Source organism: Bacillus rossius, chromosome 1, assembly GCF_032445375.1.
Source record: "Bacillus rossius redtenbacheri isolate Brsri chromosome 1, Brsri_v3, whole genome shotgun sequence".
Taxonomy (NCBI): domain Eukaryota; kingdom Metazoa; phylum Arthropoda; class Insecta; order Phasmatodea; family Bacillidae; genus Bacillus; species Bacillus rossius.
Genome location: NC_086330.1, coordinates 98,821,166 through 98,843,438, shown reverse-complemented (window position 1 = coordinate 98,843,438; position 22,273 = coordinate 98,821,166). Strand labels below are relative to the sequence as shown.

Genomic DNA, 22,273 nt, shown 5'->3' with positions numbered 1-22,273 from the left:
GCATCTGGCATAAGTCTCAGTAACTAACATGAATCCTGATTCGGGATTTGTTGCTGTATCAAAACGTCATCACTGTAGATCCTGTAGCAAGGTGTTTACCTTGGGAAAGAATGCTAAACACCATGAGAGAAGCGAGTGTAATTTGGGTCCTTGTCAAAAACGATTTCATTGCAGTCAGTGTCAGAAATCCTTTGGTAGAAGATATTACTTGGATAGACATTACAAGACCTGTACAATTAAGATGAATAAAGATAACGAAGACTGGGCTACAACATCGCGGAAGAGGAACGAAGGCGAAAAAGCTAATGCTAAAATTACTGATATAGATCAAGATAATAATTTAAAATTTAAAACAAACGAAGGAAGTTGTAACCACATTAGAAATGAAAAGATATTTACTCCAATATCTAGTCGTCTCCATGAAAATGTGAAAGATGGAGAACCACCTGAAGCTTACAAGGTCGAAGACTTTGATGAATCATCAGAAGCGGGCATTATTGAAGATTGTGGTGACACATCTGAGGCTGACATGATTGAGTACTGTACTGAAGCACCTTAAGTAGGCAAGATCGAAGACTGTGATGGCGGTCTGAGACCAAAACGATGGAAACGACGTAATAAAATAAATTATCCTGATAAAGTTTGTGATGCTGACATGATTGAAGACTGTGGTGACACATCAGAAGCTGACATGAACGAAGACTGTGCTGACACATCTTAGGCGGACATGATTGAGTACTGTGCTGAAGCACCAAAAACATGCAAGACCGAAGACTGCGATGATGGCTTGAGACCAAAACGATGGAAACGTCGTAATAAAATAAATTATCCTGATCAAGCTTGTGATAATCACTGGCAAGATGACGAAAGTGACCTTGTGGTTGGTGTTAAAACGATAGACACCAGAGATAATAATTTTTATTATAAACATGCAAGGATGATGATGAACGCAGCAGAAGAGATTGATTATACCTCATGGGAAGATCCTAACATATTGGTTGACAGGCTACGACTACTACATGGATCGCTTTGTGCAGGAAACTATTCGAACATTAAAGAAATTTCCTTCATACTCAAAGAACTGAGGGAAGCTGGCTTCATACAATAATGGCTTAAATTAAATGTATGTGTATAAACTTGAAGATAAATTAATATATTTTCGTTCCAGATGGTATCTACCATTTATCGAAATCTGATTTCTAAATAAAACTTATAACTTAAAGGTGTAAAAAATGTTACCACTGCCAGTCAAAATGTATAATAATAAAGTCATGTCAGTAATCATGCCAAGTTCGATAAGAAAAGTAATTGGAATCAGTTGGAACCAATTGAAGATGGAGCTGTTAGAGCATTTGGAGCCTTTTGAAGCATTTGGAGCATTTTGGAGCTGTTGGAGCCATTTGGAGCCTTTGGAGCCTTTGGAGCATTTGGAGGCTGATGTAGCATTTGGAGACTTTTGGAGCATTTGGAGCATTTGGAACCATTTGGAACTGTTGGAGCCATTTGGAGCTGTTGGAGAATTTGGAGGCTGTTGGAGCAATTGGAGCCTTTTGAGCATTTGGAGCCTTTTGGAGCCATTTGGAGCATTTGGAGCTGTTGGAGCCATTTGGAGCATTTTGAGCTATTGGAGCCATTTGGATCATTTGGAGCCATTTGGAGCTGTTGGAGTCATTTGGAGCATTTGGAGCTGTTGTGGCGTTTTGGAGCTGTCAAGCATTTGGAGCTGTCAAGAATTTGGAGGCCGTTTGGAGCATTTGGAGCTGTTGGAGCCATTTGGAGCATTTGGAGCTGTTGGAGTCATTTTGAGCTGTCAAGCATTTGGAGGCCGTTTGGAGCATTTGGAGCCATTTGGAGCTGTTGGAGTCATTTAAAGCATTTGGAGCATTTGGAACTGTTGGAGTCATTTGGAGCTGTCAAGCATTTGGAGGCCATTTGGAGCATTTGGAGCCATTTCGAGCTGTTGGAGTCATTTGGTGCATTTGGAGCTGTAGGAGCCATTTGGAGCTGTCAAGCATTTGAATGCCGTTTGGAGCATTTAAAGCTGTTGGAGCTGTTGGAGCATTTGGAGCTGTTGGAGCTAAGAAGTAGTCTTGCACGTCTATGAAGGGCTAAATGTTTATAAGATTTCTGGCTTTCGCAAGTGATTCTGTAGGATAAAAATTGTGTAATAAATATTATGTTTGTAAAAGACTTTGTGGTGTTTTATTTCTCGAACCTTACACTTTTCTGGAACTTTTTTAAAATTAAAGTTGTTCTGTATCAGCCAGGGATCGAACCAAGGACCCTAGTCGATCTTATCAATCAGTATATAGATTACAAATTTATTTAATGAATTTTGAACTTTTTCCCGAATCTCTAGCATTAAAATTATGAATTACCAATATGTTGGTCTTGATGTGTGATAGGATGAATGTAGTAGATGATTTACAGTCTCTTTAAGAATGTTGAACGTGGTTTATTGATATTATTATTTTTTTTCATAAAATTAAACATTATTGCATCGATCGATTATCGAACCAAGGACTGGAGCGGATCGAATAAATATGTAAGTTAATGAGTGATTTTTTGATGAATTTTGGATTTTTTCCCGCTTTTCTAGCTACATAATTACATGATTTCAAGATGGCGGCCGAATTTCAAAATGGCAGGGGCACCTCGGTAATAAATGATTACTGCACTGTAGTGGGTTAGAATAAAATTATCGAGATGGAAATGTACTCTATAATACGAGTACACACACAAGATGGTGTACTTCAGAAGGTGTTAGCTCCTGGTAGCATGTACTAAACATAAAATGTCGGATCCATGATGGACGACAAGGACAAAGATAAAATTTCAAGGACAAAGTCAGATTTCAAGGTCAAAGTCAAATTTCAAGGTCAAGGTCAAAGTTGAAGGTCAAATTTCAAGGTCAAGGTCAAAGGTCAGGGTCAAAGTTCAAGGTCAAAGTTCAAGGTCAAATTTCAAGGTCAAGGTCAAAGTTCAAGGTCAAATTACAAGGTCAAGGTCAAAGGTGTGGTGACCAGATAATTATACTAACATGGTATCAGCACACTCTAGTGGACGAAAACAAGATGGTGATCTCCAGCGGGTGATTTCAAGATGGCGGCTGTCACGAAAATTTGCAACGATGCTTTTAAGGATTTTGTTATTATTTAGTTAGGTTGATAATTTTTTTAATGATTTTTAAATATTTTCCCGAATCTCTAGCATTAAAATTATGGATTTTCAAGATGGCGGACATGACGTCATGCTCACTGGCGATATATATGCTTTGAAAAAAAGTGGTGGGAGTCAGTCTGCCAGCATCCTCCACGGGGGGAAGGTTCAGTCGCCATTTTTATTTTTTAGCCCTCACCGGGTTCGAACCGAGGACTCCGAACTCCGTGTCGTAAAAGTATGTTTTTTAAAAAATTTTATTAAAATTTTATTTATTTAATTTTTTATAAATTTTAAAAAAATTTCATTAAAATCGGATAATAAATACAAAAGTTAAAGATGGCGGGCGTAACGGAAAATGCAAAGGTGACGTCATAATTCAAAATGGCGGAAAACACAATGCCGGAATGTTTGAGAAAATAAAATGACGTCATCAACAATGGCGGATATAATATGGCCGCCGTGATCTACTTGTCCCGTTACGCAAATTGTACCGTTACATTATGTCCCGTTACACTGTGTCCCGTTACGTTGTTTCCATATACGCTGTGTCCCGTTACACGCATCCAAGATGGCCACCGTGACGTCACAATCAAATATGGCGGACCGACAATCACAATCCACCGCCTGACGCCTGTTTTAGGAGCCCCTATTATATACTACTGATAGTGATTCCCAGCTGTCTTAAAGCATATTATTTGTCTGAATAAAATTTTATTTTTGTTTGAATTGCACCTGATAAAATTTATGTCCAGCTCTGATTTAGAAACAGATATTCACTAATGAAATGTAACTCTAAATAAATTTTCAGGTGTAATTAATGAAAAAATTGTAATGCAGATACTGATACCTCAAAAATAACCAGTAGCACTCGAATAACGTCAGCAGTAGTTTCGCCAGGAATAACCAGGAGCATACCGTGAAAACCAATAGAAGCATCGCCAAATACGGCCAGAAGAACTTACAGAAACCAGCAAAATATTGGCAGGAATAATCTTACTAAATTAGGATCAGTGATTCACAAGAAAAATATCACACAAAATAACAAATTACAAACAAATAAGAAGTTACAAAAATTCTGGCTAGTGCTAGAACTCTATCCTTGTTGAACAAAGGAGACGCTCCAAAGCTACAGATGCTGTTTTTGTAATATATATATATATATATATATATATATATATATATATATATATATATATATATTTTGTGATTAGCTGATCTTGATCGAGAAGAATTTCTGTTAGTATACTCCATGTGCTCCTGATTTTTCCTGGAAATATTTTCATGGTTTTCTCCGTGTACTTCTGATTATTCCTGCCAATATTTTGTTGGTTTGTCCCTGTTATTCTTGCCATTCATGGCGACGCTTCTATTGTTTTTCTCCGTGTGCTCCTGGTTATTTATGGCGAAACAAATGCAGATTTTTTCCGAGTGCTTCAAGTTATTTCAGAGATATCAATCTGGACACAAAAATATTTTTTCACTTAATGGGACTTGCAATTTTATTCAGATCTGCATTTAATTAGTGAATTTCTGTTTCTAGTTCAGAACTTACGTTTATTTATCAGGTAAACATCAAACAAAAATCATTAATCAGTCAGGTAATATGCTTTAAGACAGCTTGGAATCACTATCATGCAAGAATAACTTCAATCTCCTTGGTTTCTAGCGAAACCCTCCTTTTCTTGCAAGCATGAATAAACATACCGCATCCCAAATGAAAGAACGAGTGCCTGTAAAACATGGCACACCAAGATATTCATTACTTAGACGATTACTATGACTTGAAGCAGCTGAGAAACATTGATACGTGAGAAAATTTCCTTCTCCTTGATGTCTAGCGAAGCCCTCCTCTCAAGATCTTGAGTGAGCATCCCGCATCCCACATAAAACAGCGGGTGTCTGTACAACACACCACGTGGCGCCAACTGTTGCAAGAATCGCGACTACTTGAAACAAGTATTTGCATGAGATAAATTAACCTTCGCTTCTAATTGTAGCTATTACCACCAGTTGCAGACTTGTAGAATAGAATCCTCGTAGTCTCGTAGTCTTGTAGATTTATTGTCCTGTAGCCTCGTAGACTTGTAGCCTTGGAACCTAGTAGCCCCGTAGTCTTTTAGTCCTGTAGTCTCGTAGCTTTTTTTTGCCATTTAGCATCGTAGCATTGCAGTCTCATATAGTTGTAGCTTCGTAGCCAAGATACCTGTTGCCCTTTAGTCTCGTAGTCTTGTATTCGTGCAGCCACGTAGTCCCATGGCCTAGAAGTCTTGTAGTCTTGTAGTCCTGTAGCCTCGTAGTCTCTTAGCCCTGGAGCCTTGTAGCCACGTAGACTTTTAGCTTCGTAGTCTGTTGTCCTGTAGTCTTGTAATCTCGTAGCCTTTATTTGCAATGTTGCATCGTAGCCTTGTGGCCTTGTAGTCTCATAGACTTGTAGCTTCGTAGCCAAGAGGCCTGTAGCACTGTAGTTTCGTAGCCTGTTGCTATGTAGCTTCGTAGTCTCGTAGCTTCGAAGCCTTGTAGTCTTGTGGCTAGTTGGAGCATCGCAGACTCGTAGTCTCATAGTCCTGTTGTATTGTAGTCTTACAGTTCTGTAACACTGTAGTCTCATAGCCTTGTAGTTTTATAGTCTTGTAGCTTAGAAGCCAAGATGCCTTGTAGCTGAATGTTTTTGAAGAAGTTAGGCCTAAGACACCTAGAGTCAATGACGTTGGGAGTCATAGCTTTTGTGGACAGAGATTGTTAGAGCCAATGGCTTTTGGAGACAAAAACTGTTGGAGCCAAAGACTTCAGCTAATGACTTTTGGAGTCAAATACAGTTTTAGCCAAAGACTGTTTGAGCCAAATCCTTTTGGTGCAAATGACTTTTGGAGCTAAAGAATGTTGAAGCCAAAAGCTGTTGGTGCCAAAGACGTTTGGAGCCAATTACTTTTGGAGCCAAAAGTTGTTGGAGTCAAAGGCTTTTGGAGACAAAGACAGTTGGAGTCAAATACAGTTAGAGGCATTGTAGCCAACCATAAATTGACCATCGTTTTCTACTGTAATGAATGTTTGTGAATATATTTCCATCAAATTTAAATTGACTTTTTTTTCGTTCTTTCATCAGGTTATCACATCATTATGTAAGAAAAAATTGTAGGGCGAATTGGAAGGAATAAAGTATGTTAGTTGCTATACGAGATGTGCTAGAAGGAACAATGTGTTACAAGATAGCATCACAGGAATACGGTGTTCCACAGTCTACACTCGAGGATAGAGTTAGGAAGGTCCGTTAAGAGAGTTTAGCACTACAAACAGCTGCCGAAAAGAAGTTGTGTCGATATAAAACAGTGTTCTCTGTGGTACAAGAATAAGAACTCGTCGAATTTATTTAGTTTTTTGAAGAGAGGATTTTTGGTCTTACTTTGACTGATGTTCGTGAACTCGCGTTTCAGTTAGCAAAAAGTAACGACATTCCGAATACATTTAGTACAGAAAAAAGGAAATCAGGGAAGGATTGACTGTATGGTATCTTACAAAGGCACAAATAACTCTCATTGAGAAATCCCGAGAACTCTTCAGTTGCACGTGCAAAATGTTTCAACCATGTGTCAGTTGGAAAGTTGTATGATCTCTTGGAATTGCTTTATGAAAAATACAATTTCTCTCCCAACAGTGTCTATAACGTTGACGAGACCGCCATTATGATATTGCCTAACAAACCTTAGATAGTTCTAGCTCTTTGTGGAAAAGAGCAAGTGGGGTCTTTGTCATAATCTGAAATACACATCCTTGTGACAGTTGAGACATGCAGGAACACAGCAGGCAACTTCATGCCCCCTATGTTTATCTTCCAAAAGGAAGAAAGAAAACCTCAAACTAATGGATGACACGCCTCCTGGCTCCTTTGCTGTCTATCATCAAAGTGGATGGATTCAGAAAGAATCTTTTCTTATATGGTTCAATAAATTCATAGAATTTACACATCCATCATTTGAAAAACATGTGCTATTACTTCTTGATGTCCATGTTTCCCACACAAAAAATTTAGATCTTGTGAACCTAGCTAGGGAAAATCATGTTGTCATATTGTGTTTCTCTCCTCATTGTACAGCCAAAGGATGTGTCATTTATGGCCCCTCTGAGTGCATATTATGAGCAGGAAGTTCGGAAATGGCTATTTGAATATCTTGGACAAGTGACTATATATGAAGTGGAAAAATTGTTCAGAGGTGCATTTTTAAAAGCATGTGTGATGCAAAACTGCTGTCAGTTGGTTTAAAAAAACTGTAATATACCCATTTAACCGAAATGCAATTCCCGATCATCTGTATGCTCTTGCAGAAATCACTGACAATCCCATTCCTACAGTAGATCATCGTCGAGAACATTCACGAGATGAATAAGAACAATCATCTGCTGGAGAAATATTAATACAAGTTGGGCCTTCAGCATCTAGGCCTACAAGTGATACTTCTCCGTCTTCAACATCTAGGCCTACAAGCGACACTGCTCTGGCTTCAACATCTAGGCTAAGTGACACTGCTCTGCATTCGGCATCTAGGACTACAAGCGACACTGCTCTGGCTTCAACATCTAGGCTTATAATTAACACTGCTCTGCCTCCGGTATCTAGGCCTACAAGCGACACTGCTCCGCCTTTAGTATCTGCAGGCCTAGGCCTGATTGACACAGCTCAGTCATCAACATCAGAAGGTAAAGAATCGGCTATCACGATTTATCCTTTTATTCTAAGGCCACTTCCAAAACAAAATGAACAACCAAAATTGATAGCCAACAGAAAAAGAGGAAACACTGTAATTTTGACTTCAACTCTATATAAGAAAGAACTTGAAGAAGATTTGGCCAATTCAAAACCACTTAGGCATCCAAAACGAAGAAAGCTCTTTCAAGCTGAGAAGAAGACAAAGTCAAAGAACCGACAAACAAAGAAGCATCAGAAAGAGTGGTTATCGTGAAATGCTGAAGTGAGTTCGTCCTCAGAGGACGAAGATACCACAGCCTGTATATTTTGGATTGAATTGTTTGTGTATTCACGATCAGGAGAAGAAAAGATCCAGTGCCCAGTGTGTAGAGAATGTGCTCATGAAGAGTGCAGTGGACCTGATTTGAGTTAAACTTATGTTTGTGATTTTTGCACCAATATTTCTAGTCAGATTTGCTGTAAATAATGTTTTCATTTTCCGCAAGATTTATCTGAACCTTTCATGAATTCAGTATGTTTGGTTTTAGTAGAAGACTGGTTACAGTGCTAATTGAGATTGCAGTGAACATATTCGGAGTGTTGCTTTTATTTTTTTAAGTGTTGATTTCTAGATATTTTTGCTTTAATAGTTATGTGTATTCAGTTTCTTAACATTTAGAGTGTAAAGTGTAAATTTGATATAGAAATCTCGTCACTAGGTTACATGTTAGTGGTTTCCTCGCAGGTACCCAGTTTTACCTAACCCTGTGCTAAAATAACAAATTTTTTTATATTCATATATATATTTTGTTTAAGAAAATAGTATTTTCTTTAAACTATATTAGGTCTTCGATACATCAGATGTCTCACTAAATGTTAATTTATATAATCCATTCAGCACTTAATGGTAGTTTTATAAGTCCAAAATTATTTGATACCCGGTTTTACCCCACTTTCCCTTAGGAAAAAAGGGAGTGTATACTTAGGTACATATATTAGAAGCTATACTTTTACGGCATTTCTAAAATATTAACCTGCAATTTTTTAAAACACATATTATATCACTAAGTATATTTTTGAACTTTTTTCTTGCTTAAATGACTGAAATCAGTTTATAAATACTTGCTACAAACCAACCTTAACCTTAATGAGCTGATTCAGAATTTAACAGTAAACATTTCATTACGAAATTTTTGTATTCAACATGGCGTCGAATACAAGTAGACTAACAATTACTTGTGTCTCTACAGTATGACGAACGCTGCCCTATTTCTACATTCCAAACTTAACTATGGATTTTAGAAATTGTATTACTTAGCTTTTAAGTTATCATTATTTTAATGTCTATTATTTATAAAATAAAGTTTGACTCAAGCGGGTCCGCCATATTTTCGAGATTTCTGAAACTATCACAGATGGCAGCACCGTGGTTAAACATTTCTGTTCCAATCGACTTCCGTTTAATTCACGAAATTAGGCCTACTCGTACTAAAATCTTTATAGGTACTAAGAGCTAATATGTTACACATCAAAAAAATTGGGGTGGGCAGTGTCGGGTCAATGCGCCATGTTGTTAACGTGAATACGTAGCATAAATGGAAAGTACAAAAAAAAAACAGAATTTCCAATCAATGTTACCGGTGTGTGATTCCTTTTTGTAATTAATTGTCTCAAGCTGTTCTTTCTTACAATCGTCGTTTCTTGTCATTATGATGGTATAAATTTGCCAACCGCCTCGACCTTGCAACTTTTTCGAACTTTTCTTTGTAATTTCGTCTCACAGCAAGTTGTTGTACCGGAAAATTAAAAAAAAAAAAACACTAATTTATGCACAAACTAAATCTGCTCTTAAAGCAGATTAGTCACCTGGAATCGAACGTTCGAAAAACTTGCATGTTACTCATAGTGACCTGTAAGTATAGCAAAAATGTTTAGATTGGTACATGCGTAAGCCGTTACCATACACACATACTTTATATAAATAAATAAATAAATATATATATATATACACGCAACTCTAATAGTTATTCAAAAGACCGGTTTGTATGTCATAATGTTTCCAAATTTATCGTAGTAGGTATCCTTGTTACACTCTACTTTTCTAAATGGCACAAATAAGACGCATTCTCGTCAAAAATTTGGAAGGAATCAATGAGTTTAACCTCACTATGAAGTCATTAGAAACGATGAAGGGCTACGGGAAGGAAATGTGGTTTTGATGGAAATGGCTGTGCGACAGCGCCCTGAAAATCAAAACAACACCAGCTCATGGAAAGTCCGCCACGTTTCATCACTTGCGGGAAAAAAATCCTGGGTTGTTCCTGATCGGAATTGAACCCAGTGTCGTTTCAGTAGGAGTAGGGTTTGGAAACCTACTTACAGTGAACCCTAAACAGGCTCCAGAATTAGCGGCGTTCGTCCATCTTAGGTTTTATTTATACTATTTTAAAAGTAAATGATAGGTTATGTTGGGGCAGATAAATTTAAAATATGGTGACAATTCATACAATTTAGCCATTCCCCCCCCCCCCCCCTCAAGATGTTCTTAATTGAGACATTCCTCTGTCTCCTGTATTCTCCTACGCAATTAACGCACGCCTGTTGCAACCAGCATGTTTGTTCCCAGGGTTCTCCCTGTGACCATGCAGGTTTTACCTGGGCCCAACGTGACATCGTTATAGTCTAGAGTTAATATAGGGGAGTTAGTCATGGTTGCAATCGCTGTCATGGCTGGCCAATCCCCACACAAAGCACATGGTGCTTATAGGCGTATAGGCTTCGGCTCGAGACGCACCGAGGTCCCTCCTTAACACGGACCCTTCAAACAAATACACTTAGTTTTAGTTAGGTTAGGGAAAAAAGGAAAAAAAAAAAAAAAAGTAAAACTTCACAGGTATGAAGGATAGGATTTTTGGGAACTCTCATATTTGAAACAAACGTAATCATAGGTTAAAAATATATATTTATTTACTTGTGTCTGTCAATTCATTCAATGGAACCAAAAAATAAAATAATGCAGCGTTTATGAAAGCTAAAATATGATCCATGCCCCAATTGGAAATTTCTAACATATTGTCACAATCATAACGCTAACACCGGATCCAACCTCAGAGTTGAGATTTTATATTTGCGAATTACGAGTTGTGAAAGTATGCAAAAGTATGCGAAAATATGTAAAAGTTTACAAAAGAGTTCGAAAGTATACGAAATCGTACGCTGCTGCTGTCATCTGTAACACGCTGTAAAGATGTTACAATTCAAAACTTGTTTTAAAAACACGCGTCGTGGAACAATATTTGTTACATACTTTCCACACTCCGATACTTCTGTTAACAGTGTTTCTGACATTATTCTGCCAACTGTAATAATGTTTCATTAAAAAAAATATAAAAAGAGCTAGTCTTTCAGTGCTCGCCAGTGATGTGCAAACATCTAATATCAGTAACGAGCAAATTCATGTGTTCATGTTCTAATTAAACTTATAATACGTAACTCAGACACGAAATTTAACGTAGAATACTTTAAAATGATACTGAACGTGTAAATATATACGAAAATTGTGTTATGAACTATATTTATTGACGCGAAACACACTTAGTTTACACACTCACCGCTAGAATTCGTTTCCGAAGCAGTTAAAAAGCGAAAGATTAAACTATATATTGAAACGGCTTCGATGAAAGCGAAAAATACGGAACCCGACTTTTGACTTGAGTACTGACAAGGAAGTTTATTAAAATATTGCCCATCTGGTTAAAATTTATCAAACAGTTCAAAATTAAAACTTCCCTGTGCTTTGAGAACGTTAGTTCGCGCTATCCGCCACAGATGACAGCACCGTGGTTACACATTTCTGTTCCATTCAGGAAATAACTCCTACCAAATGCCGTATGCCGAGAGCTAATTGTAAGTTGTTACACATCAAAAAAGTGAAACGCAGTCTTCCTGTCACGCTACACGGCGCGACGTAAGCGTGCAAGAGCGAAAACGAAGCCGAACTTGCTTACCTTGTCCTCGGGCGTCGCTACGCAACAGCGCACGAGATGTTGTCTTCGGCTAAGAGTCGCGTCCTTGCGGGGAAACACCCAGCCGGCCGGGCACTGCGATGGCGCGCTGGGTTTCCCACCTGCGGAAGATAACGCGCTGTCAGTCGTCTACTCCGCGACAACATCCGCGACCTTCGACGGGCGTGCTGTGTGTGTGCGCGCGCGCGAGAACGCAGTGTTTTCGGCACGCGAACAGTAATACTGGTGCGCGTGCCGTAAAGTAAAGTAGTATTTATGTCACTCGTGACCTTCACCGAAAATTATGACACATGCACGTACCGTATTTATGGTATGCGCGTATTTATGGTATCCCCACGTCAACCTCGCGACATTGCAGACGACTCATCGCGTCGTAGAGTCGTTACAGGGATAGAGTGATCGCTAGACTGTGAAGGAGTAAATTTTTGTAGCCAACAACCATAGAATGTATACATCATATATATCCCATGCAACAACTACTACGATTCCTACAAAAAAAACTCGTAGCAAGTTCGCTCGACAAATTTTTGTTTTCATGTAGATATGACCGCAGCGAAGCTATTCTATGCTTGTCATTTTACGATTGGGAAAGTGTTTCGCAGTAATAATAAATAATGATCTGGTGTTAAGAAATTAAAACACTGCATTATTACACTACGTTTAATTTTTTTTTTTCATATTTAAAAGATACTTTCCAAAAAATTTAAAGTTTAACAAAATTTTAAAGAATATTATTTTATATGTGTAATTTTCCGTAAGATATGTCCTGTACCAATCACTATGTTTTTTTTCCTTTGCTAGAGCGGAGGAAAGAAAAAAATAGTTTGTGTGTGTATGTGTGTTCGTGGGTTGGGGTGGGTGAAAGGGCGTGTGTTGGTATGTGTGTGTGTGCGTGTGCTAGAGACCTTTTTACCAGAAATTCAATTTGAAGAGCGTTTCTGCCTGACTCAGCATTGGTGGTCTGTGAGTTACGAATTGCAAGTTGGAACTTCAAAGATGGGGAGAAAGTAAATAAAGAGTGTCTTTATAAAAGTTTCCCAGTGTGCACACGTTAGACGTCTTTTCCTCTCCATCTTTTTTTTTTTTTTACTTTATGATTTTTAACATTTTCTTATTCTTCGCTCGAAGAGACATCGAAGCAGACATAACCAACGTGAGTCCGTGGGACGAGCTGGCTGCTAAGTTATGTTGATTGCGTCGTCGGGTCAGAACACGAACACGAAGAAAAGCCCCGCTTGGAACAACAACTTACTCAGCCCGTGTGGAGTTAGACAGGAGCTTCGGGAGACGGCATGTTGTCACGTGGTTGAAATCACTCTCCCCATCGACACCGCTGGCTTGCAACCCCCGAAACACTGCGGAAGGGTTGATGGACAGCGTCTGAAGATGGGTGGTTAATGAATGTAAATTAAGAGATTTGTCGTTGCACCCCCCGCCTACCCGGGTAACACACGATGGAAAAATACACGATTTGCAAACTATTCAACTTATCTGTTTACGAAAATCATTTAAGAATACGCTGAGGGCAAATGAGTAGTCCTGTTTCCAAGTTCGTTTTAAATCTGCACTTTAAAAAAAATTGTAGTTTTAAACAAAATACATTTAGTAGCAGAGACTTCACCGATGTTGGTGTAATTTTATACATACACGTGTTGGTGTATTTTTAACACGCTCTGATAAGCTTTACTTGTAACTAACTAACGAACTATGTAAACAAATCTTGGAAGTCGATTTTAACCTACTTCTATCTGTCGTATCGATTTGAAACTTTGCAAGTATAGGTATGTAATCCGGATTTCAATACAATAATTTAGTACCATCGAAATGATCTGATGATGGGGCCAGAAGGTAGATAGTGGAACTTTTCAAAGGATACCAGTTAACCCCTTACATTTTAGTCCATTACTGTCAAAAGGCGTTTTTTTACTTTAATTTATGAACCATTTAATGTGTAACTGACATGGGCCCAAATATGTAGGATCTGCAAGGGGGCCCCGAGGAAATTTTTCACGGGGGGTGGGTGGGGGGGGGACGATGCGGTCTGATAGTTTTGCATAAGGGATTCACCGACACGTTATCTCTGGATACGATGCTTGTATGTTGAATGCTGTCCATATTTTGGCGTACATGCATGCAACAAGCAGAAAACTTTAAAATTCACATAATGTTTTCCATGGAACATAGTTTTGACATCAAACCCGTTTCACAGTCACGTTTTTGGAAGTGCATGCAGACCCCCCCTCAGTGAGGGACTTCTTATTTCCCGGGAGGGGGGAAGTCGGTCCCCCCTGGTCAGCTGAGATCTTCGCCCGTGGTAACTATTAAAAGCGTGATTTGTTAGTTTTTTTAAATATAATATTTTACTTATACAAAAGAGTAAAAATACACCTACACATATAGGTGTTACATGACACTAACATCGTTGGCGCCTCTGCCGTCACATACATTTAGTGTAAAATTCTTATAACTATAGTTTGGTAAATATGCCATAGATCTTGGTACATTATAAGTCCGTTTTATTTAAATTTACAAATGCTTGCATTTGAAAATTTACCATAGCTATTCGTTAATTTTACTGCATCATTAATTAAATTTACACTAACAATAAACATTTTAATTTGTAATACTTCCAAAAACATTTTACTTTTTGCAGCTTATATCTGTTACTGAACCATGTCTACTATAGATTTTTTTAATTAGATAAATTTTAATTATCAGGTAATTACTTAATATAATCTGAGTGACCTAGTGGAGGATAGAATCCATAACCTTCTGATTAATAGTGAAGCATTTTTACCTCACGAAAATCACGGTCATTAACAATCATGAAAATAAATTGAATACGACTTTCGAAACATAATATAAAATTAAAAGATATTTGTCACTATGAATAGTAAAATAAATTATATTTTTGTAATTCCTTGGTAGTTGTAAATTCACTGTGGCTCATGTTATGTTCTTTCACAGTAACGTAAGTGTGTGTATACATTAACAGTGTATTAAAAAACGCATTGATTAATTTAACCCTTGTTGTACATGACATTAAACAAATCCATCCAAATGTTTTATTTAACACATATTTTATTGAAATAAAATATTTACATTTGTGTATTTTTTAAAGAAGCCTGCAGCACAATTTGGTTATCAAGAAACATGTGTGTAAAATTACACAAACTGAACAAGTTTTTAAAGATTACACAACAAAAATGTAAAATTACTAAACTTTTGTTCATGTATTTTAAGGAATATGTTTACATTGTGGATATAAAACAAAAAAAAAGAGTTATTTACTCATAAACTGTGTATTTTTACACAAATTTTGAGTTTTTAGAATATAAACCTACTTTTTGTGTAAATTACACGATTTTGTGTTAATTTTTGATAAGGATTGTTGCCTAAGCACACAGGAATAAAAGTGAGTCAATTTGCACTTACTAATAGTGTTTTAAAATACATGTAGTTTGTATAGAATACACATATCTCGTTTGCGTGTTATTATCACAACAATACGTGTAATTTTACTTTACGCTAATAAAATAAATTTACTAGGACAGTGTGTGTGTAAAACTATCAGAAGAATAATTTATTTTCACTGTAACTGTGTATTTTAACACAAATAGGCTATCGAGTTTTTAATGCATAAACCTACCATTAGTGTAATGTAGTAATAATCCTGCAAAATATGTGTATTTTCCGAATAACACGACAAAACTATATAAAAATAATACACCCACAGAGGGCGCCAGGCCCGTAGTTACCGCTGTTCAGCACGGATGGGTCTCTCTCAGAGTCGGGTTGCTTGAGAATGCAGCCTTAAGTGGGTGGCAAACTCCATATAAGGATGAATACGACCACGAGACCGATAGCGAACTAGTACCGTGAGGGATAGTTGGAAAGCACTTTGCAGAGAGAGTTAGAGAGTTAGTAAAACTATTCGAGGGTAAGCGGGAGGAATCCGGAATTCTAAAGGTCGTTTCGGATTCACGTCTCTCCCATCGTCAGGCCACATCGTCGGTCGCCGGCGGCGCGCGTGCTTCTGGAGGCGTGGGAACGGCCGAAACGACTGTTTTCAGAACCATTTTTAGGCATCAAACCAAACTTTTGGTACATATTCTTGAAAGCACGCAAGAGAATTGCATTGCACATTTATCTTCATATTATGTTATGTACAACGCTCAAATCTCATAGTTTCCCTATAAGCCAGTTAAAAGACTGCGCTCCAGTTCAGAGCCTTGCGCTTTGAGGCGATACTGCGCTTGAAGCATTTAGCATCCCGCCTCACTGACACAAATACACGTGCGACTAGGCGGGAACCTTAAACAGTGGTGATCCAATAACATGCGGTATTTTGAAACTTTTTCCACAATGTGAGCACAAAATACGCTCAATGCTTTATTGAGACAATCAGCTGGACAGAAAGCGGCACTTCGCAATATCTATGTAATAATACACGCATGGCTACCACCTGCTTTTGTGCACCGCTTTACAGAGAAGGCGTATACAAGGGAAGAGAGTAAGTGCGCATAATTTGGAGTGTTCTGCGATCAAGTATTTTGATTTCTTTAGGTGAGGAACGAAGGAACCCAACTATTTATTCTAGCACTCAGCGGGCAATAACACAAAATTGTCACGATTTATGTCAGTGTAACTTTTAATCCAACTTAGTCAATTTATAACATAAACTTGTATTAGATTGAACTAGGTTTTTCTTTTGAATTTACAGTTACGAATAAAAATTATAAAATAAATTACAATAACATTACTAAATCAAAAATATTCTAAAATATACAGTACTATATTAATAAAATATATGAACATAGCCGTAAGGGATTTTGTTTATTCGAATGTGCACCACGAAATATTAGTAGGTATCAAATCGATTAATTATCTCAATTTAAATGGTCTACTGCAATGGACAAACATCCTAAAAGGGTTAAATATACAACCTGTTTGGGTACACGCTTTAAATAAGCAAATCGAACACTACTAGCTGTCAGAGTAATAGTTGGACGCTACAGCTAACAACAGATGCTATACTATTCTTTGCGGGGCTCTAGTGCTATGTAGTTGGGCCTTACAAGTGATTGGTGGTATAAAATATCCCCCTAATAAAAAAGCACGGAAATATTAAAAATTAACACTCAAAGACTATGTTTTACTCTACAAATTTTAATTTTCCTTCAAGAAAAAGTTTACCTGATGAAATCGCGTTATAATATAAAATAATGAAAAATCAATTAAAATGCAAATAAAAATGTAATTGTTCCTTTTCCCAATAATGATGTTATATTTCTCAAAAATAAAGCTATACCGAAAGGACCATAAAAAGGAAATGTCCAGAGCGAGGTGGTTCCCCGGCTTGCCCTGCCCTGGCTGACAAGCTCAAGCGGGAAACTGTGTAGGATGCAGGAAGACCTCGGCTGCGGCCTTCCCCTCAGAGGTTCTTGGAAGGTCCCAGGAAGCAATATTACACACGAGGAAGGCGTTCGGGATGCTATCATCGTCGTCCCTTTTCCTATTCGCCCCAGGGCTCCAGGGCTGGCGGTGCACCCCCGGAGATCACAATAGACTCTTATCTGTTCGCGCCGCCCCCTCCGGCCCCCGGCCCTGCCCGCCCCCGCCGCTCGCCCGGCGGGCCCCGGACGAGGAACGCCCGCTGCAGGCTCGCGGCAACGAAGCAACGTTCGCTAACGAGAGTTCCCACCCGCGCGGAGGCGAGGAGACACGTGCGGCAGAAATGCAAGGTGTTGTTGCAAATCATATTGTCTGCGTCTACAGCGCAGGGAAAGTGGATTACGCGTCGGAGGGAAGATGAAACGATGAGAAATTCAAACCGAAACTTCGTTTCGTTCGTCTGTTTTTGACGTAAGGCTCACTTTATGCTTGTAGCAGTGCCAGGCTGTTGTAAGATATTTCACGGAAAATAAATATTTTTTTTATCACAAACACAATTAATTTTTTTGGCATTTACAAGGAATGTCCTTGGATACTAAGTTGCAAACAACATCGCATGTAAAACAGCATGGCAGAGCTTTGAACCATTTGTAATTTTACAAAGCTCTGCGTTGTATGTTTACAACTGATATCAATGGCAACTGAGTTTACAAGGATTTTCCTTGTAAAAGTATAAAAAAAAATTTACAGTGCAGGATAGTCATGGAATAAAAAACCTTTCGAAACATTAAAAAATGTATTTGGCAACAACCGGGGAAACTCAAACTGGTTGACTGGAACTCAGTTACTTAGCTTGTTTTTGTATTTATTTTATTTTTTATTCATTTAAAGACTGAAGTTTAAGTTTCTTACAAGTTTTAAGGTTCCACTGTTGAACACTTCTGTATTACAGTCACTGGTTTCATAAATTAAGTTTTTTATTTATTACTATAATTGAATTTTTTTCCTCTGAAAATAATACATTGCATTTTGACTTCTAATCTAAATGCTGTATTCAAAAGTAGTCTATTTTAAAACATTAAAATTAGAATAATTCCAAGACATGTCACTAAATATCGGAATATAATTTACTAAGTTGCATTAAATCAACCAACTCACGATAAAAATACTAATTTCGTAGGACAACAAATTGGGTGAAAATACTTCAGAAATTATTTAACTGCACAGTATATGAAGCGGCACTTGAATTTGCCGTCTTCAGAAGTAAAAACAAATTAAAGAAATAACAAACCAGGAAAAGGGTTGTGATAAAAAGACGTAAACATTAAACACACGTTTTCGAAATTTATTTTATTATTTACATGTGGTATTTACTGCTCAACTATTCACAGTTCGAGTAATACAATGTTTAACACCAATATGCTTAAAAATATGTCATTTCCATCGATGTATGCTCTTTCTATAAAACCATTTTACTGACAACACGTTTCTGCAATACATAATTTAGCAAATATAAAATTTATTGTACATATATTATCACACTCTAGTGGTTTAAAATAGTCTATCAATCCTACTACACTAGACTGTAACTTTAAAATTATAAATAGCTACGGGACACTCTTTACCTGCAACAACCAACAAAATAAACAGTTTCTTTACGCTCTATGATACGAACGAGAATGCATTATGATTTTCTCGTTATGATGTTTGTCTCAAACGATTATATTTACATCAATATGTATTGTATCAAAAATTTTAATATAAATATTAAGTGATTTTATTACTCTCCGTTTCGTTTGATTCGTCTGATAAAACATACAACATTCACAGATATAATTTGTATATAAGAATAAAATAGTCATATGATTAAATATATATACAATATTTAATAATAAAACTATCATTTTCATGCCCTATACTTTATGTTTGTTTATGTAAATAAATGAAAAATAGTTTCATGTAATTTTCGAGTCATTTAAAACGAGAAAAAAAGAAAAAATAGTAGAGTAAATATTTTTACACAAACAAGAAAAAAATCAACAGGAAACACCATGTTAAAACAATCGTACCTCTATATTATTTACAGAAAAACTTGCAGCACAAAATTATTTTTGTATTTTAACATTGTTTAAGAATAAATGCTTTCTCAATTACTGTTCGTTCAGCACTGGGGTGAGATAGATCGTAAGATGAAAATTAGAAATATTCTCATTTTTACCACGAGTATTTCTCATATTAACCAATAAATGCATCGTTGATGCCGATTTACCTTTCTGCACATTTGAAATGTTGAAAGGTGATGAAATGAAGATTTTCAAACACAACACACTAGCTTGTTCAGAAATTTGAAACTTTCAACTCATTGAACATAGAACATAACTAGTCCACAATTATTCAGGTTTGTAAAAAGAATGATCTATATGCTCTTTATTTCTGTTAGAAGCGGCTGTTTAGATAATAAACATAATTTCATTGTAACACCTTAGAAACACAATAATAGGCAAAAATAGTAATTTTTACTTATACTTACTCTTTAAGACTACGCGAAACTCTGGCCTATGAATGTTTTCCAGTGTTGTTCAAGAATTTGATTCCAATTCAGAATGTCTCCGCCCACTGTTGCACTTGCTGAAATTCTCCATGTGTCGGGTTCTCATTCCCGATTCTAAACGTATGCGTCGGCAGTTTCTTGTATTTCCCAATCATCATTAAGGGAAATTACCACTAAAATTTTGAAAGTTTATGTCATAAAGACAATTTATAAATTCCTCAGTCAATTACAGTGCATTTATAGAAAATCAACATAGTGCTCTTTATTAACTTAAAGTATATTATAACTGTGACAAACTGCTGATATTTCACACACCACGTTCACTCCCGACGTGATGAACAAAACTGGCAGGCAGAAACTGAAGCATTTGGACTAAGAGAAGGTTTTGGACAGGTTTATTGAGTCTAAAGCTTTAACATTCCTTCCATGGAAGTTAACTAATTTTTTTCTGTTATTGCCTGCATCCATCGAAGTACAAGTGACAAAGGAATTAATACATAAAAGTAACAGGCTAAAAAAATTATCATATGTTGTAAGCTGACAACATACCCGCCACTGACTATAACACTAGATTGTTCGTAAATGTTGGATGTACCCGATTGGATGTGGAAGGCAGAAGCCTTCTAATAAGTTCGCCAAAAACCACATGTTTCTGACGAACTTACATTTAAGAAACCCCAAAAAAAAGGAACAATGGTACAGCAACTCTTGAAGGCTGATTGAATGACTGACAAGAGATCCGAGCAATAGTCAGCGAAGCTGCACTGCCATGGTGCAGGAGGGAGAGAGAGAGAGAGAGAGAGAGAGAGTTTCTTCTCGTGTCCACAAACTCGCATTTGCCGTGGCATACTGGCTTCGCCTTTAGCCGCATCACAGAGCCCTTACTGCACGTCACCCTTTGGGGCACGAGGAGATAATGTCCAAAAATGCCTTAGAACCACGTAGCCGTCACTAGATGTCACCACTTTGGAGCAGGCGTATGACAGTCGTCACACACGTCGTCACTTTGAGGCAGAAGTGTGAGAGTCGTCACACACATTATCACTTTGGGGAAGGAATGTGAGAGTCGTCACACACATCATCACTTTCGGGCAGGAGTGTGAGAGTCGTCACACATGACATCACTTTGGGGCAGGGGTGTGAGAGTCATCACTACACATCGTCACTTTGGTGCAGGAGTGTGAGAGTCTTTATTTACATAATCACTTTAGGGAAGGAGTGTGAGAGTCGTCACTAAATAATGTCACTATGGAACATCACTTTGGGGCAGGAGTGTGAGAGTCACTTTGGGGCAGGAAAGAGAGCATGGTTGCACATTCCTGAGAACCACGTAGCAGTCTCCACTTTGAGACAGGAGAGGGAGAGCCGTCAATAAGCGTCACCACTTGGGGGCCAGAAGCGGAGAGCGACCGCCTCAGACGTCGCGGTAGCTGCGGCACTCGGGCACCTCCTCGGACCAGGTGCCGTCGCCGCGGCAGACCGGTCTCGCCTCCAGCCGCTCCACGTAGCCGGCACTGCACGTCACCTTCAGGTGGTCGCCCGGCTCGTAGAAGAACTTCACTGGGGCGATCCTGCCGTGGGGGGGGTCCCCCGGATACGTGCATCTCGCTTTGCCTGAAACAAGCCAGGGAAGCCACTTCAGCTATTTTAGTTTTCGTACTGGCAGTGTTTTAAATGTTCCTTATAAGTAAGTTTTCTTGACTAAATGAAAATATTTTGTTCTTAAAAACGTATTTTTGACGTGACAATATCTAATAAATCGATGAACGCCGGCTGCACGCACGAAAAATTGTTCCGTAACGCACATTGTCCCACTACGGATGTACCACTACGGATGTACCACTACGGATGTGTCCAGTTATGCTCATTGTACTCGATTTGAACAACCATCGATTTGACTTTACAATCATGTTTTCGTCGTTTGAATTATTAATATTATGTAATTTAACGATCGTCTACCGATTTTCAGCACAATCGGTACGGTTATTTAAAATTAATGTTGAATATTCAAATACGTTTTTAACGAACAATGGTGTTTTACAGTTACACATAATAATTCAAATTTCACCCGGGATATTTTGCACAATGTTTTAAAAAATATTGTAACACATTATAAATAAGTTTGGTGTATTTGGGATGCGTATTTGTTATTAAATCGTATCATAAAAACGAAATAATATTATTCCCTTACGGTGCTGCTATCTATGGTGAAGGACGCGAACCGAACGAATCCCGCTATATATCCACGACACGTGAACTGTTTGGTCGACTGTTTATAAAGTAAAGTGAAAAATTAATGTGGGTTTCATTGCTTATTACAACAACAATTTCGGCAATAAAGGTTAATTATTCTTGCATTTTAAAAATATGATTACTAGTATAATTTCAAGTATTTTATCTTTTATTATTAAAAAAAGTAGCATCTGTCTGCGAGTGCAGTAATAATATTTTATGTTACAA

At 37.7% G+C, this 22,273-nt stretch overlaps 1 protein-coding gene across 1 annotated transcript in view; it reads right to left on the bottom strand.

The window, feature by feature from the left end:
- Positions 1 to 12,043, bottom strand: part of LOC134540620 (protein artichoke-like) — a 55,733-nt gene extending 43,690 nt beyond the window's left edge. The window contains exon 1 of the mRNA XM_063383464.1: positions 11,851 to 12,043. The gene's annotated coding sequence lies outside the window, so the exon portion shown is untranslated. The remainder of the gene's footprint in view (positions 1 to 11,850) is intronic.
- Between the last annotated feature and the right edge of the window lie 10,230 nt (positions 12,044 to 22,273).